The sequence below is a fragment of the Theropithecus gelada genome, chromosome 16, assembly GCF_003255815.1.
Source record: "Theropithecus gelada isolate Dixy chromosome 16, Tgel_1.0, whole genome shotgun sequence".
Lineage (NCBI taxonomy): Eukaryota > Metazoa > Chordata > Mammalia > Primates > Cercopithecidae > Theropithecus > Theropithecus gelada.
This window is the reverse complement of record NC_037684.1, coordinates 17,157,769-17,176,123: the sequence shown is the minus strand read 5'-3', so window position 1 is coordinate 17,176,123 and position 18,355 is coordinate 17,157,769.

Below are 18,355 nucleotides of genomic sequence, written 5' to 3'. Positions count from 1 at the left end.
GGAGGAACAAAGAATTTGCAGCCACCTTTTGTCTACTTCACCATATCAATCAACAGTCAACACAGTTAGTTTTAACATTCCAGAGGATGCACACAACAGTCCCGAGAACTGAGAGAAAACATTAGCATTGCAATGCGTATTTATTTTATCTTAAAAATGAATTGAGCTTTACGTTATTTAATGTCTAAGTTGTCACTTGTGGTCTTCCTTGGTCCATATGACAGAGGAAACATAGCACAAACAGCATGCAAGGTGTACTGAGGGTTAACTGGGGCTCCCAAAATACAGATGACTGACAGCAATGCCCTTCCTGGTTTCCCTGATTTCAGTGCATTTCTACGTGTATTGCAATTGACATGTGCCAATTAAGTAGATTAATGTTTTACATTACCTAATTTTAACCAAACTCATTGCAAAATCAACGAATGGCTTTTAAAAGAATGTTTGCAAAGAAAGTATGGATGAAGGATAACACTGATAACACAAGCACAAGTGACAACAAAATACGGAAAATGACAATCCTGCTTTCCCTACTTCTAGTGAGCTCTCCATCAACTAAATTATCAGATATGATAAGAAAATTGTCCAACAAATCAAATTATTAAGACTGTTGGAGGCTGGGCATGGTGGCTGACTCCTGTAATATCAGGACTTTGGGAGGCCATCATGGGCAGATCACTTAAGACCAGGAGTTCGAGACCAGCTTGGCCAACATGGCAAAACCTGTCTCCACTAAAAATACAAAAATTAGCAGGCATGGTGATGCACACCTGTAGTCTCACCTACTCCAGAGGCTGAAGCAAGAGAATTGCTTGAACCTGGGAAGCGGAGGTTGCAGTGAGCCACGATCACACCACTGCACTCCAGCCTGGACAAAAAAGAGAGACTCTGTCTAAAATAAAATAAAATAAAATAAAATACTATTTGAAAAATGGGTGGCTACAAATCCACTTTCATTTACAATTTACCTTACCCTAAAGGCATAGCTGCTTATATGTATTTGGCTAGTACAATTAGGGAGACTTTTAAAACACTATTTCATTTTTATCTCATTCTTTAAAACTTCTTGCTTCTGAATATATTTCATAATTGCATAATTGATTTGCACAGCAGCTTTTAGTTATATATTTTATTCACCAATACATCAATACATATACAAATATTGTGGGTACCTCATCAAAACTATTTTACCAGTGAAAGGCATGATCAAAAATATGTGAAAACCACTGCTGGAAATAGCAGACAGACAGCAAAGGCAGTGGCCAAAAGGTCAGGTGAGGAAGGCATAGAGCACATGAATTGTGACCTGGAAAGATCATTTCCTGATAGGAACATTTGAATGTCCTGTGAACGTCCATAGCTCCTGATTGGTCATAAGTCATAGCTCCCAGTGCCTCCCCAGCCAGTCATGTGTTACCACAATTTCTGGTCTCCTTCCCAACCCTTTTCAGCCCCAGTCCCAGAATAAGAGCTCCAAGCCAAGGATTAGGGACGGCTCATCTCTACATCATCAGCATCTATGGCAGAGCCCTTTCCACAAAGATATTCTGTCATTTACCTAGGCCTTGGATGCAAATGTCCATTGGGGCCACCCAATTCAAGTCATTCTCATTAGCAACGCCCAAAGGGATTGCTTTTAAATGAAGGCTTTCTACAATGAAGCAATGTTGAAAAACCCCCAAACCAAGCATGACCATAAAAACTGTTTCCCCGTGGTTAAAAGGGATCACTAAATTGATATGGTATCTCTGGAGGGCTGTTGGACAGTATGTATCAGCATGTAAACTGTGCAGACCTTTGTCCTGTAATCTCACTTCTAGCAATTTACACCAAAAAGATAATTGGATAAGTGCAAAATGATGTGCGGCAGATAAGGAAGATTACATTACATGAACATTTAACAAATATGAACGCAAAAATATAAGACAGCAACATAGAAAGGAAAAGAAATCATTTAAGTAGGCTGGGCACAGTGACATGTGCCTGTAATCCCAGCTACTCAAGAGGCTGAGGCAGGAGGATCGCTTGAGCCCAGGAGTTTGAGACGAGTCTGGGCAGTATAGTGAGACCCAGGCTCAAAGTTTTGAAAATAATAATAATAAAAATAAATAAAAGGGAAAAAGAGAAATAATTTAAGTAGTGCGTGTGACTCTGAAATACTTTCACCCAATAAGGCTAAGTCCAAGGCAAGCTTGATGTGGGAGACAATGAATCTCTTGATCTCTCAGTTCCAAACTGCCTCTCATAGAATAAGCATCTCTTCCTGCTGCGTGTGAAGCTAGTGTTTAAAGGTACATGACCTATAACAGAATCTCTACATGCAAGCCAAGCAGAGAATCAATATGTTCCAATGCTCGAAGAGACACAGGATAAAGTGACCTTCTGAAAAATGCTGTGCTGGTCCTCAGTGCGGCATAACCTAAGGAACTCCACTTTGTTTACAGAGAGGCTTATCACGGTATTGCTATCAAAACTGAGTGAAAATTTGGGAACCCTCTGGGTGTCCATCAGCAGTTCAGTAGGGTTTATTGATGTGCAATACTTCCATTTGATGGAATATTATGCAGCCACTAAAAATGATAGTGTAGTTCTGTATTTGTCAGAATGTAAAGATTAACACAGGATGTCATCAATGAATAAAAACATTATATAAATGGACACTCAGTATGATCCCACTTTTATTAAATTATAGCCATATATCTCTGTGTATGAATAATCTATGTAAATACATCCTTAGAAAAACGCCTAGGTGAAGCTCAGCAAAATCTTAGTAGTAGAAATCTCTGGGTAACCGTATTTTGAGTGATTTAAGAGTTTTTTTCTGATTTAAAAAAAATTAACAATAAACATTTAAAATAAACAATAAAGCTACTTTTAAAACTCATTGTATGGTTAGTTCCACTCTCATATAAGCAAATGGTTCTGACCTTCGCCCCCAGTGACCCTTGGTTATTGCTGCCTGGGGTTTGGCCATTCAGTGATTTCAGAACTCACCAGAGGTGATACAAAAACCATGATACACGTTTGCCAAATTTGATTCTATAGCTGTATGTTCCTTTGTCTTTTCTCTCTTTTCTCTTCACCAAATTAGTGTGTTGGATATTTTTCACTTCAAGAGGGACCAAATCTGTTGTAACTTACTTAGTGCAACTCAGGATAGCACCACATCTGCTCCTCTCTAGCATCCCCACATTATTCTCAGAAATAATAACCTATCAGAAGGTGCTTGGGGTGGTGAGCTACTGGTGAACATCCAGCTGCATCTGCACCTCTATCTCCAGGAGCTGTTTTCCCTTAGGACTCAGTTTAGGTGCTGCCTCCTTTTGGAAGTCTCTGATCTCCCTTTACTCCTGAGTTAGCTGTCTTTTCCCATGTTCCCCGGGTGCCAGTCTTCCTTCCTAGCATTGCAGTCTAATCCTAGTACTGTATTTTATCACCATGTATTATTGTTGCCTGTTTATTTGTTTGTTCTTCCAATTGGACCGTGAAATCCTTGAGGGCAAGAGATTTCACCTTCTTCATTTTAATATCCCCATCCCTGGCACAAGCTTAGCACACAGTGGGCATTTAATATATGTATGTATGCAGAACAAATTAATAGGAAGGGATAGAGGTGGGACCACAGACCATTTATCATGCATGGGTTTCATAAAATGACTGTCCATAATTCCTTTCCCAGTTTCTGTCTTCTCCCCCTCAGAAATACAGTTTTGATTTGCCTGAGGATGGTCCACAAGCCATGACCTTTATTTGAGATAGAACTCTCAGACTAGTTTAGGATTAAAGAAAAAGGATGAAGAGACTATATTGGTCCATCAAAGTGGGAAATGATGGATGAACCTGGCTCCAGGCATGCCTTGGTCCAGGAATTCAAGCACAATCCTCAAGAACCTCTCTCACCTTCTTCCCCATTGCTTGGTACTGATGCTTTTTCTGCATATTGCCTTATTCTCTCCTATTCCTCAAATAGGTCATCGCCAAATTGTAAAAAATATGGCCACCTGCCATCCCCAATTCATATCCTCCTAGCTCTCTGTCATAAAAGGCACCACCTTCTCTTTCAAATCCAAAGTCCCTAAGAAAAAGAGAAAAAAAGGCCGGATGTGGTAGCTCGCAGCTGTAATCATAGCACTTTGGGAGACCAAGATGGGCAGATTACTTGAGGCCAGGAGTTCAAGACCAGTCTGGGCAACATAGCACGATCCCCTCTCTACAAAAAATTTAAAAATTAGCCAGGTGTGGTGGCACACCTGTAGTCTCAGCTACTCAGGAGTCTGAGGTAGGAGCACGGCTTGAACCCAAGAGTTTGAGGCTGCAGTGAGCTATCATTGCACCACTACACTCCAGACAGGACGATAGAGATACTATCTCAAAAAAAGAAAAAAAGTTCCAGAGAAAGATTCTGATGGGTCCAGCTGCAGTTAAATGTCCATTCCTGCCAGCGGAATGCAGTCCTGTGATTGGCAGGTCATGACCATGTCCCACCCTTACACTCAGGAGCATGAGAGACTGATTGGCTGTACCACCGAGTCACATGATTGGGCAGTGGGAACAATGTCTTAAAGCAGGGTATGGGGGCTGCCGGACAGAAAAAAAGTAATAGATGTCTCTCCAAAACACTCTGGGAAAGTAACCCGTACAAGAATTCCCATTGCTGCCTGGAAAATTCAGTCCCAATCTTTGGAGTAGGAGGGGGGAAAGAATCATGTAACAGATCAGTCTCCTTCTGCCTGCTCAAACCCTCTTCAAAGAAGATTTTGTTTCTCTCTTATTCATGTCCCTACCAAAATGATGCTGGGTGGTCAAACTTTCAAGACCCCTCAGAGCCTACAGCCAGATTCTGACAAGCAAACCCAGGCCCCACCCTTGGCTCATGAAGCCTCTCACCACAGGGCCTCAGTTAGCTACCAGCTGTGCTGTTCCAGCCCCAATCAAATGCAAGCCCGAGGGCCATTCCCAAGGCCAGCACCACGCTGCTCCAGGGGGCACCTCCTGCCAAGGTGTTATCGGCAGGCCTCTGTTCCCAAATGCCACATTGGGAAGACTGGTGCGTCTTGTCTCAGCCTGGCTTTGACAGGCTGGGCCCCTGGCCTAGCTGGTGGCTGCAGATCAACGGCACTTTGTCAGCCCAGCGCACCTCTAAGAAGCTGAAGTGCATACTGAATGGAGGTGTCTGCAGACCTCCTGGCCTCGGCAGCCCCTCTGCGTGTTTGGGTAAAGAAATATGCAGTTTGAGCTGTGGTCATCGCTGCCTGAGCCGCTGAACTGCAATCAACATCAACACCACAAGGACACAATATTTTCTCCCGATTTACAACACGTTCATTTATTTTGGAATTTCTGTGCCAGCTGAGGCTACAGGGCGGTGACAGTGGAAAAATTGTCCTGGGGCCAAGCAAAAGAGAGTGTTGCAACCAAGCTCCTGTTCTGAAAAAGGGTGCTCGAAAGCAGCAAAAAGCAAGCAGAGCTAAGAGAATGACCTTCCACAAACAGCAGCCCACAGGCCATGGGTGCCAGTCTGGGAAACAACTAATTTGGAGATCCACTATTGCTCCTACACCAAAGTCTGAAGATGGGCCACTGGAATCCAGGGTTCCTATGAAACTACTGAACCCCTTGGAGTTTCCGTTATACAAGATGATCTGCTTTCTTTCTCAAAGTTCCCCAGGGAGTCAGAGATCCTATGACTTTGAAGGTCCCCCGTAAACTCCTCCAAAGTAGGCTTTATTGGAAAACACCACAAAGAAGTGAAAATGATAGGATTTGGAGTGAGAAAAACTTGAGTTTGAATTGTTCACAGTGCTACTTACTTACTGAGTGTTCTTAACTCTCTTAGCTTCAGTTTCCACATCTGTTTTTAAATGGACGTAATAATATCTAACTATCAAAGTTGTTATGGGAAATAGAGTAATTTATCGAAGTACACAGTACAATGCCCAACTCTTTGTGGGCACTCAGTACATGAAACTTCCAACTCCTTTGTCTTCTTGTTTTATACTGGATCATTTAGATGTTCTCTACTAGGCTTTAATGTGTACCTATAAAATAGGTCAGGATGCTGCCAGTGTGGAAGGTCCGTTTGTTGGGCTCCTTGGGACTGAAAACTTCTCTCGATTTAAGGATAGTCCATGAAAGAAGGAAGTGGTAGAGAAGGGAGGCAATGAAAGACAGGGGACGTGCAATTATCAGTATTCCCAACAAGAGGCCCTAGGAGGTGGCCACTCTGGTCATAATCACAGGAGGACTCAACAGAGATGCTAGTCTCTTCCAGATACAAGAAGGAAACTTCACCTGTCACCTGGAGCAAGCTTACACAAGATAATCTACTTCTCCAAGGCAATAACAAGCTGTACAACTTCAGGCAAAAAGAAAGGGAACCCCAAGTGCATTCTTCTTATCCTACTGAGAAGAAATCTGACATCTGCCCACGGGAAGTGACCACTCAAGGTGTCACAACTAGCATGAAGCAGAGCAGTGTTCTGGAACAAAGTCTGACTGATTACAATCTGGTTGTCTCATTAAAAAAAAAAAGAATTTTAACAAGGGTAACAAAACACAATCAATTCACATTTTATGTTCTATAAAGTCACCTGAATTAGCAAGTACTGAATCATTGCAAAATACAAGACTAGGTTCCTGCAAGCCTCTGGTCACAAGATCTCCATCATCCCATCAATTTATAATGTTGTTTTATGTGTGTTTCTGTTTAAAGGCACCATGACGGTTAATTTTATGTGTCAACTTGACTGGGCTAAGAAATGCCCATATAGCTGGTAAAATATTAATTCTGGGTGTGTCTGTGAGGATATTTCTGGAAGAGATTAGCATTTGAATTGGTAGACTGAGTAAAGAGTACTGTTCTCACCAAGGTGGTTGGACATCATCCAGTCGGTTGAGGGCTCAAATAGAACAAAAAAGCAGAGGAAAGGCAAATTTACTCTCTCTGCTTGAGCTGAGACAGCCATCTTTTCCTATTGTCAGCCATCGGTGTTCCTGATTTTCAGACTTTTAGACTCAGATCAAGACTCCACCCCCAATTCCCAATTCTCAGGCCTTCTACCTCCTGAATCAGACTCACCACTGGGTTTCCTCGTTCTTCAGCTTGCAGACGGCAGATCAGGGGACTTCTCAGTCTCCATAACTGCATGATCCAATTCCTATAATAAATCTTTATAGGATTATAAATATAAATAAATATATATATGTATATATACACATGAGCACATGCACACATATATTAAGAATAGGATTTATCTGAAGGACAGGATATATATATATTATATATATATGTATTCCAACATATATCTATTATCCAATACCTAATATTTGTTCTATTTCCTTGGAGAACCCTGACGAATACAGATTTTGTTTGGTACTGAGAATGGTTCTAGAGGAACAAAATTTTAAGGATAAGTTTTCTGAATTGGTTCTAGGGCTTCTGAAATGGACTCTCCAATATGATTGGATTTAAAGACACTGATGACTATGTTTCTAATAGCAAAATGAGCACTGATAATCCATGGAGTGAACTATTTAGAAACACAAAAAAGTCTGCATGGGATACTTCTAATCACCTATTTACAAGAAGCAGGGTGCAGAGCTTCCAGACAGCTGAACGCATGGAGGTTCCTGGAGGGTAGCATGCCCAGGGAGGGCATGGAAGCGCCATGCCTTTTCTGCTATACCTTGCCCTACACATCTCTTCATCTGTATCCTTTGCAGTGTTCTTTATAATGAACCAGTAAACTCTTTAGGAACAAAGCCATCAAGAAAAAAGAGAGAAAGTGAAAGCAGCCCTACTATATAGTCAGACCATCAAGACAGAATTGAATTCATTGCCATCAGGGTCTATCTGAATCTGAGTAAGACTTTATCCCAAGGGGAGTCTGATAAACTTTCAAGTTTCTGATCATAAGACTGCTATCTCCAAGAGAATAATATAGCTTACAAAACAGAATAAGATCTCAGAGGCTTTTAATCTCCTCAAGATTAAGAATGCAAGGGAGGGCCTCGTTTAGAAAGGCCTGAAGCTTTGAAGCAGTTGTGATTCCTCATATATTATTCAAATAAAATAAGTGCCAAGTTTTAAAACATACGAAAGAAGAAGTAAAGTGCTAGTAACTCTATATGTGATACTTTCAAACATTCTTGGAAAATGAAGAAATATAATGATGTTGGTTGGTTGCTCCTAATGTCACTGGGCAAAGTGGTGAAAGAAAAGTATGAGCTTAGGGATGTGAATTCAAAACTCAAGCATTGCATAAACGACATAAGTGCTGGGTATGCCCTGAAAGAGAGTCTTATCTCCTGTAGCCACAGGGCTGAAATTGCTAAAAATCAGATGCAGAATCTCATCTTGCAATTTGCTGAATCACAATGCAAGTTGAACTCCCAGCATCACAGGGTGTCCACTGTTAAACTGATGGCATTGACTGGGGGAAAAAATGGAGTCCTTTAAGTTGAAATGGGGATATGTGGGAAGACCTTGATGAACGTGGGGATGTTGAGTCCCTAAATGAGTCTTCTTTGCCAGTGGAAGGGTTTTCCTCACCCCCAGTGGAAGTGGTCTGTCCACTCCCAATAGCTACAGTCTTTCTATCTCTATCTGAGGGGTTAATCCTGCATTACCTTAGGAAATGGTAATAACCTCTCCTGGGGCAGCTACCATGCAAGATGATGCTAGCTCTCCTCAGAACCTTTCCCCATCACCCTTCTTTTCTTCTAGACGTATAACCTGACTCATGTCCCAGCAGGCCCCTAAAGGCAAAGAATGAAGTATGAGCCATGAGGAGGTATGCTACACTCCAAAGGAACTACAGTCATGCCCCACACACCATTTTGGTCAACCATGGACCACATATACAATGGTGGTCCCATAAGATTATAATAAAGCTGAAGAATTTCTATCACCTAGTAACACCTTAAGGTTGCTATCTTAATGTTTTGACATCAGAGAGCAATGCATTGCTCACATGTCTGTGGTGATGCTGGAGTAAACAAGCCTACTCTGCTGCCAGTTGTATAAAAGTATAGCATATAACAATCATGTACAGTACATCATAGTTGATAATGATAGTAAACAATTATGTTACTGGTTTATGTGTTTATTATACTAAACATTTTATCATTATTTTAGAGTGTACTCCTTCTACTTACAAAAAAAGATAGTTAACTGTAAAACAACCTCAGGTAGATCTTTCAGGAGGTAATCCAGAAGAAGGCATTGTTATCATAGATGACAGCTCCGTGTGTGTTATTGACCCTGAAGGCCTTCCAATGGGACAAGATGCAGAGGTGGAAGATAGCAATATTGATGATACTGACCCTAGGCTAATGTGCGTATATGTGTCTTAGTTTTTAATTTAAAAGCTTAAAAAGTAAAAAATATATATATTTAAAAATAGAAAAGACCTTATATAATAAGGAGACAAAGAACTATTTTTGTACAGTTGTAAAATGTTTGTGCTTTAAGTTAAGAGTTATTACAGGCTGGGTGCAGTGGCTTATGCCTGTAATCCCAGCACTTTGGGAAGCCGAAGCAGGTAGATCACCTAAGGTCAGGAGTTCAAGACCAGCCTGGCCAACATGGCAAAACCCCGTCTCTACTAAAAAGACAAAAATTAGCTGGGCGTGGTGGCAGGTGCCTGTAATCCCAGCTACTCGGGAGGCTGAGGTAGGAGGCACTTGATCCCAGGAGGCAGAGGTTTCAGTGAGCTCGGATGGCACCCCTGCACTCCAGCCTGAGCGACACAGCAAGAATCCGTCTCAAAAAAAAAAAGTTATTACAAATAAGTCAAAAAGTTAAAAAAAAAAAAACTAAAAGTTTATAAAGTAAAAAAGTTATAATAAGCTAAAGTTAATTTATTATTGAAGAAAAAAGTATAAATTTAGTGTAACCTAAGTTTACAGTGTGTATAAAGTCCATAGTAGTATATAGCAAATGTCCTTGGCCTTCACGTTCATTTACCACTCACTCACGGACTCATCCAGAGCCATGTCTATTCCTGCAAGCTCTACTTATGGTAAGGGCCCTATACAGGTGCACCCTATTTTTGCCTTTTCTACCATATTTTACTGTACTTTTTGTTTAGCTATGTTTAGACACACAAGTACTTAACATTGTGTTATAATTGCCTACAGTTTTCAGGACAGTAACATGCTGTACAGTTGTGCAGCCTAGGAGCAATAGGCTGTACCATATAGACTTTTGTGTGAATACACTCTATGATGTTCACACAATGACAAACTCTCCTACAATGCATTTCTCAGAACATGTCCCCATCATTAAGCAACACATAACCGTACTAGAGTTTTCTAATTTATGCAATCAGAAATCTGGGGAACATGTGCAAGAATGGGTATTAAGGGTGTGGGATAACGGTGGCAGAAACAAAGTTAGATGAAGCTGAATTTATTGATATGAACTCACCAAGCAGTGATTGTGCATTTAATGTTGCAGCTCAAGAAGTTAGAAAGAGCTCTAATAGTTTGGTTGGTTGGCTAAAACCTGGATCAAAAGATGGGCTACCAAGAGCAAATTGGAAATATCCAGCCTCCTGTGGTTTAATATAGAGGAAAGGATCCAAAGAATTAGGGAGATTGGAATGTTAGAGTGGATTTGTCATTTAAGACGTGCTTACCCACACCAGGAGAGTCCAGAAGACATAAATTTCACCAATACTTTGAGAAATAAATTTCTGAGGGGAGCCCCAGCATCCTTTAAGAGCTTCATGATCACTATTCTCTAAGACCAGACCTTACAGTAGGAACTGTAGCCGCTCAATTGGAAAATCTAAATGCAATCGGAATAATTGGATCCAAGTGTGGAACTCAACTGCCAAAGGCAAGATGGACATAGTTACCAACATGGATAGCAGAGTAGATGCAACAATCAGGAGAGTCTGACTCACGCAGATCCATGGTGTAGGCTGGTTCATCATGGTGTTCCTAGAAGCGAAATAAATAAGAAGCCTACTGTGCTCTTACTTGATCCATATAAGCAGAAAGGCTCTAGGTCAAGTGAACCAAAGTGTTACTCAAACCATAAAAACAGAGTCACAGCCCCTCAGTCAATTCCCAGACTTGAGCTAGTTTACAAACACAAAACTTCTTGAGTGAAGAGAAGGGAGAGTCCCGTCAAAGAAAAGCCTAGTTCACCACTGAACATACACACTGTTAATCTTACTCCCAGCCTTCCTGCAATGGGCTCACAGCCTTTCATCAGGGTAACTGTGCATTGGGGGAAAGGAAATGATCAGATCTTTGGGGAGCTACTAGACACTGGCTCTGAACTGACACTGATTCCAGGAAACCCAAAACATCACTGTGGTTCTCCAGTTAGAGTAGGAGTTTATGGAGGTCAGGTGATTAATGGAGTTTTAGCTCAGGTTCATCTTACAGTGGGTCCAGTGGTCCATTGGGCCCCAAAATCCATCTTGTTGTTATATCCACAGTTTCAGATGCTTAATGGAAATAGACACACTTAGCAGCTGACAGAATCCCCAAATTGGTTCCCTGACCTCTACAGTGAGGGCTAGTATGATGGGAATGACCAAATGGAAGCCGTTAAAACTGCTTCTACCTAGGAAAATGATAAATCAAAAATAATACTACATCCTTGGAAGTACTGCAGAGATTAGTACTAACATCAAGGACTTGACAGATGCAGGAATAGTGATTCCCACATCTCCATTTGACCCTCTTATTTGGCCTGTATAGAAGACAGAAGATCTTGGAGAAAGACAGTGGATTACTGTAAGCTTAACCAAGTGGTGACTTCAGTTGCAGGTGCTGTGCCAGATGTGGTTTTATTCCTTGAGCAAATTAACACATCCGCTATTACCTGGCATGCAGTTATTGATCTGGCAAATGCTTTTCTCTCTATCCCTATCTATAAGGACCACCAAAAGCAGTTTCCTTTCAGCTGGCAAAGGCCAGCACTACACCTTCACTGTTCTATCTCAGGGGTATCAGCTCTGCAGCCCTATGACATAACTTAATGCTCAGCGATCTTGATCACCTTTGCCTTCCACAAGATATCACACTGACCCATTTTATTGACGACATTATGTTGATTGGACCTAGTGAGCAAGAAGTAGCAACTACTCTAGTTTATTGGTAAGAAATTTTTGCAGCAGAGTTTAGGAAATAAATCTAAAAAACCTTCAGGGCCTTTCACCTCAGTGAAATTTCTTGGGGCCCAGTTTGTGGGGCATGTCAAGATACCCCTTTTAAAGTGAAGGATAAGGTGTTGCATCTGGCCCCTCCTACAGCCAAGAAAGAGCATGCCTCATGGGCCTCTTTGAATGTTGGCGGCAACATATTCCTCATTTGGATGTGTTATTCTGGCCCATTTACAAATGACCTGAAAAGCTTCTAGTTTTGAGTGGAACTCAGAACAAGAGAAGGCCCTGCAACAGGTCCAGGCTGCTGGGTAAACTGCTCCGACACTTGTGGGTATATGATCCAGCAGATCCAATGGCGCTTAAAACTGTCAGTGGCAGATAGGAATGCTGTTTGGAGCCTTTAGCAAGCCCTCATTGGTGAATTGAAGTGCAGGCCTCTCGGATTTTGGAGCAAAGCTCGGCCATTATTTACAGATTACTACTCACCTTTTAAGAGATAGTTCTTGACCTACTACTGAGCCTTAGTAGAAACTGAGTGCTTGACCATGGGCCACCAAGTTACCATACAACCTGAGTTGCCCATCATGAACTGCATGTTAGCTGATCCACAAAATCATAAAGTTGAGCATACACTGCAATACTCCACCATCAAATGGAGGTAATACATACATGATCAGGCCTGAGAAGGCCTTGAAGGAACAAGTAATTTACATGAAGGAATTGCCCAAATGCTCATGATCCCTGCTCCTGCTACACTCCTGTCTCTCTACCAGGCTGACCCTACAGCCTCATGAGGAGTTCCCTACAGTCAGCTGACTGGGGAAGAAAAGACTTGGGCCTGGTTTACAGCTGGTTGACAGCTTTTGGGCAGTGTTTACATATTGTGCAGGCCATACGGCAGCACTACAGTCCATCTTTGGGGCACCACTGAAGGACTGTGGTGAAGGGAAATTCTACCAGTGCACCTGGTTGTGCACATTACTTGGAAGGAGAAATGGCCTTACATGCAACAATATACTAATTCATGGACTATGGCCAATGGTTTGGCTGCATAGTCAGGGACTTGGAAGAAACATGATTGAAAAATTGGTGACGAAGAAATTGGGGGAAGAGGTATGTAGAGAGACCTCTCTGAATGAGCAAAAACATGAGGATATTTGTATCCCACATGAATGCACACTAAAGGATAGGCTTAGCAAAAGAGGGTTTAAATAATCAAGTAGATAGGATGACCCATTCTGTGATACTAGCCACCTCTGTCATTGCCCAATAGGCTTATGACCAAAATGGCCATGGTGGTAGAGATGGATGTTATGCATGGGCTCAGCAACATACACTTCCACTCATAAAGACTGACCTGCCTATGGCCACCACTGATTGTCCAATCTGGCAGAAATAGAGGCTAACATGGAACCCCAAGATATGGCACTATTTCCTGGAGTGATCAGCGAGCTATCCAGCATCAGGTTGATTACATTGGACTGCTTCCATCATTGAACAGGCAGTTTTTTGTCCTTACTGGAATAAACACTTACTCTGGTTATGACTTTTTCTTCTCTGCATGCAATGCTTCTGCCATCCGTGGGCTTACTGAATGCCTTATACATGGTCATAGTATTCCACACAGCATTGCTTCTGATCAAAGAATTCACTTCACAGCAAAAGAAGTGTGGCAATGGGCCTAGGCTCATGGAATTCACTGGTCTTACCATCTTTCCCACCATCCTTAAGCAGTTGGCTTGACTGAACAAAGGAATGACATTTTGAAGACTCATTTACAGTGCCAACCAGGTAGAGAGTAGTACTTTGCAGGAATGGAACAACGTTCTTCAGAAAGCTGTCTGTGCTTTGAATCAGTGTCTGATATATGGTGCTGTTATTGATAGCCAGGATTCATGAGTCCAAGAATCAAGGGGTGAAAATGGGAGTAGCACCACTCACTATTACCCATAGTCACTACCTAACAAAATTTTTGCTTCCCGTTCCCATACCTTTTATGCCTTGCTGGCCTAGAGGCCTTAGTTCCAGAGACAGGAATGCTTTCACCAGGAGACACAACAGTGATTCCATTGAACTTGAAGTTGACACTGCCTGTCACCTGGTCACTTTGGACTCCTCATACCTCTGAGTCAACAGGCAAAGAAAGTAGTTATGGTGTTGGCTTGGGTGATTGGCTGGAACTACCAGAGAGAAACTGAACTATTATTCCATAATGGAAGTAAGAAAATGTAAGGAATACAGGAAATCCTTCGGGGTATCTCTTAGCATTACCATGTCCTGTGAAAAGGTCAATAGAAAATGAAAACCCAATCCAAGTGGGACTACTAATGATCCAGGCCCCTTAGGAATAAAGATTTGGGCCACCTTGCTAGGTACAAAACTATGACCAGCTGAAGTGCTGGCTAAAGGCAAAAAAAATACAGAATGGGTAGTGAAGAAGGTGGTTACAATTACCAGCTATAGTCATATGACCAGTTACAGAAACAAGAACTGTAATTACCAGGAGTATTTCTACCTTATTTTGTTATGAATACATTTGTGTGTGTGTGTGTGTGTGTGTATCCGACATCTTTGCTTTCTTTCCTCTCTTATTTCCTTATCATATAACATAAGACATATTGACTTTATATCAGTATTTAAGTCTTGTTAATTTTATAACATAGTATTTAAATCACAAGGTAGCGAGAAAAGCATAAACATCACTCAAAGACTTTACCTCCTCTTCTGTGGAAGGGATAAGCGCATCTTCAGTTGTACGCAGGACAGTTGCATCATCTTGGAATTATGACCTTGTTACTGTCTTTATTTGGAGATTAAGTATAGTTTAAGGAGACGCATATAGGTGCCACATTGACGAGTGGTAGACGTTTGATGATTAACTTTATGTGTCAACTTGGCTGAGCTAAGGGATGTCCAGGTAGCTGGTAAAATGTTATATCTAGATGTGTCTGTGAGGGTGCTTCCAGAAGAGATTAGAGCTTGTTTGCTTGTTCGTGTATAATATTTTCAAGCTTTATTGAAGTATAATTGACAAATTAAAAGGATGGATGGATGGATGGATGGGTGGATGGATGGATGGATGGAGGGAGAGATAGATAGATAGATAGATAGATAGATAGATAGATAGATAGATAGATAGATAGATAGATAGATAGATAGATAGATATAGATAGATAGATACAGATGTTTTGATGTATTTGTACACTGTGAAATGATCACCACAATCAAGATTGGCCTTTAAATTGGTAGGCTGAGTACAGAAGACCTCCCTCGCTACTGTGAATAGGAATCACTGAATTCATTGAGGGCCTAAATAGAGCAAAATGGTTGAAAAATGGTGAATTTGCTCTCTCTGCTTGAACTGAGACATCCATCTTCTCTTGCCCTTGGTCATCAGCACTCCTGGTTCTCCAGGTTTAGGGCAGACTCAGACTTACACCATTGGCCCCTGGAATTCTCAGGCCTTCAGTCTCAGGCTGAATTACACCACTGGCTTCCTGAGTTTCTAGCTTGCAGACAGCAGATCACGGGACTTCTTGGCTTTCATAACTACATGAGTAAATTCCTATACTAAATCTCCTCTATCTAGCTGGTTAGCTAGCTAGTTAGCTTGCTATCCTATTGGTTCCATTTCTCTGGAGAACGTTGACCAATACGGACACCTTGTTTAATACACTGTTGCCTCATTAACATTGACCTCATGGACAAAAACACTATAATTCATGCCTGAATGAAGTTTATCTAACATTTTTGTTTTCTTTGCAAGGCACATCACATCTTCCTGTGCCTAGAAACACTAGACAGCACTTCAGCACTATGTCTGAAGGCCATTTCAAACAGCAAAATCACCAACAAAAGACAATGCCAAAAAACATGGTAATAGATAGACCATGAAAGGAACACTTGTTTACAATATGAGCTCTGAAACAAGTATCAGTATCACCTAGTTCGACCTCAGTGGAAACATACTATCAGACAACTCAATTTTTTGCCACTCTACATAGGCCAGTGAATGGCCACAAAAGCACTGTGGGTGTTGATTCTGGGACTGCAAATAAATTTTAGCAATGGGAAATTCATAAATAGGAAATCTGCAAAGAATGAGGATAGACTGTAACTTATCATCCACACCAAGACACTTTTATGAGTGAAGAGTTGCTATTAACAATTACACCAGGACAATTGGTGTAAACTGGACTGTCTCAAGCAAATGGGGATATATGATACCCTAATTTTAGCTTTTGAGATTCCTTTAAGAATCTGATGAAAGCCATGAGCACACACATTTTTTATAGACAATTTCAACGAATTCATAGACCCCAAGGTTCCTTAGGCTACCCATGTCAGCCTTAAAGAACAGTTTTTAAAAATAATATACAAACTGAAATATGGTAAAAGTATGCCTAAAACTTGAGACCAACATAATGATGGAGCAAGTTTATGCAGAGAACTCAGGGCATTCGTGGACAAGGCCACTATCAACATAAAGTTGTCTATCAGGGCCATTGCCTGCTCGTCTTGGATACAAATGCACACTAAATTTAAATTCAAACACCAAGAATCTCATCAGAGAAAGGAATGAAAACAGACTATGGAGAATCTTGAAAGCCCAGCATGGATGTGTTCAGAGCCTACCTCATTATCCTCTTGCCAAATGCCCCCATCTTAGCACTCATGCCCATTCTCCATGTCAGGCAAGGGGAATGACTACAGCAAAGGAGGGGCCATCTAGGAAACAGTTTGGACTCCCTTAGTAGAGAACTCAAGGAGAATGCCCCCCATTACCTAGGATCAAGAACTAAAGACCACCAAAAAGTTAACTGACACTCCCACCACCCCATACCTCACCTCCATGAAGGAAAAGGAAGGAATCTACAGCCACTCATAGGAGCCACAGATAGCACTGAAAACTTACAATTCCAGTGTGATGGATTAAACACTGTAGGTTGATGGGGGCTGAGTGCCATTATCTTTAATCCTTCACCACACTCCTGCCCCTAGTGCTCACCTCCTCACTTGAGAGAGCACAGCTGCCCAGATGTGTGTTTCCCATTAACTCCGCTGCCTCTAGTCTGGGATAAAGAAGACATTTTCATGCCAAATTAAAAACGACTTGGAAATGTGCATTGTGTTGGGAGAATTGGCCTTTTGAAAGGGATATAAAAATGAGGGAAGCCGATTTCATCACCCGCCTGCAGACAGGCCATCAAAGCATCCTGCCCCTGTGAAGCAGGCAGGCCACCTCTGCTCTTTCCCCTTTACAGACTGTGTTAGCATCTCCATTATTTACCCCCAGGGTGGGATAAAGGCACAGTGCAAAGGCTAAGATCTTTAAACTGCCTTGAGTGCCCATTAAGCACATTAATAACATCCACCGTAGTGAAACTTACCAATATAATTTCCGACTTCAAGCCAGGCGTGAAAAAAAACGGAAGTCAGCTGAGTTTATCAACCGAGGAGACCACCTTAAATTAGAAGAGATTACTTAGTGATGGGGAAAGGAAAGAGTTAGCATGGAAGACCTCAGAACAACCTTGACCGTTATTTGGCTAGTATTTCCCCTCCCCCACACCCATGTCATTCGAGGGAGCGGGCTGCGCCAATTTGACACTAAGAGCATTTAATCAGTGATGCTGATGTTGCAGTTTGGCCTGGGAGGGCAGGGTCCCAGTATTACAAGAAGTCATATTAGGATCAATTTTAAAATAAAGGCAATGATTTGAAAAATGGGTCTTGGGATTTGTGTCAGTGCTGTAGTTGCCTGCCCTAAATGTGTGTGTTGGGAGATAGAGGTGGAATCAGGGAAAGGAGGTTGTTTAAAATAATAAAAGACATCACTTCCTGAAGGACTGGGTTCCAGGCAATGCACGTATCTGAACTAGCCTCTACTTCACAGCTCTCCAAAACAGATAATACGAGTCCATTCCACAGATGAGAAGACTGAAGCTTAGAGACGTCAAGTGGCTTATGCTGGGGCCCACAAGCTGGAATGGAAACTAAGATCTTCTGGGCTCTGAATGAAAGATGTGCTTTTAACTTCTCTATACCACCACAGCCACTTGATCTCATGTGGGTAAGTGTGACTATGGAAAGAGGGAGGAAGGTTGGAGACAGATCTGTTTATTTACTGGTTTGGAACAGAAGATATTTCAGAGAAGCCTGATCCGCATGCCCAGGGTATGGGGCCTCGGGCCTCAGGCCTCCGGGCTGTGTGGGGTCAGAGGAGGGCC